Genomic DNA, 381 nt, shown 5'->3' on the forward strand with positions numbered 1-381 from the left:
TTCTCTTACTTGCCCCATTACTCCCGACGAGGTGGTAGCAGCACCAACTACAGCAGCACCGTTCGCAGCAGCAGACGCAGCAGCAGAAGCAGCAGCACCAGCACCAGCAGACGCAGCAGCAGATGCGGCAGTAGCAGGTGCAGCAGCAGCAGAGACGACGGGAGATGGTGCTGCGCAGCAGCAGCAGCGCCCGTCCGCCAGTCCTTCAGCGGCCGCGCCTGCTGCTGTTCCCCCAGCAGCAGCAGCAGGAGAAGCAGCAGCAGGAACTGCAGCAGCAGCAGCAGAAGGGGAGAGCTGCTTGGGGGACCCTGTCGCCCTGGTGCTGTGCGGGATCCTGCAGCTGAAGGAGTTGCTGCCAGCGCTGCAACGGCAGGGGGAGCA

The sequence above is a fragment of the Eimeria tenella genome, genomic scaffold (assembly GCF_000499545.2).
Source record: "Eimeria tenella Houghton genomic scaffold, Eth_scaff2404, whole genome shotgun sequence".
NCBI classification, from domain to species: domain Eukaryota; phylum Apicomplexa; class Conoidasida; order Eucoccidiorida; family Eimeriidae; genus Eimeria; species Eimeria tenella.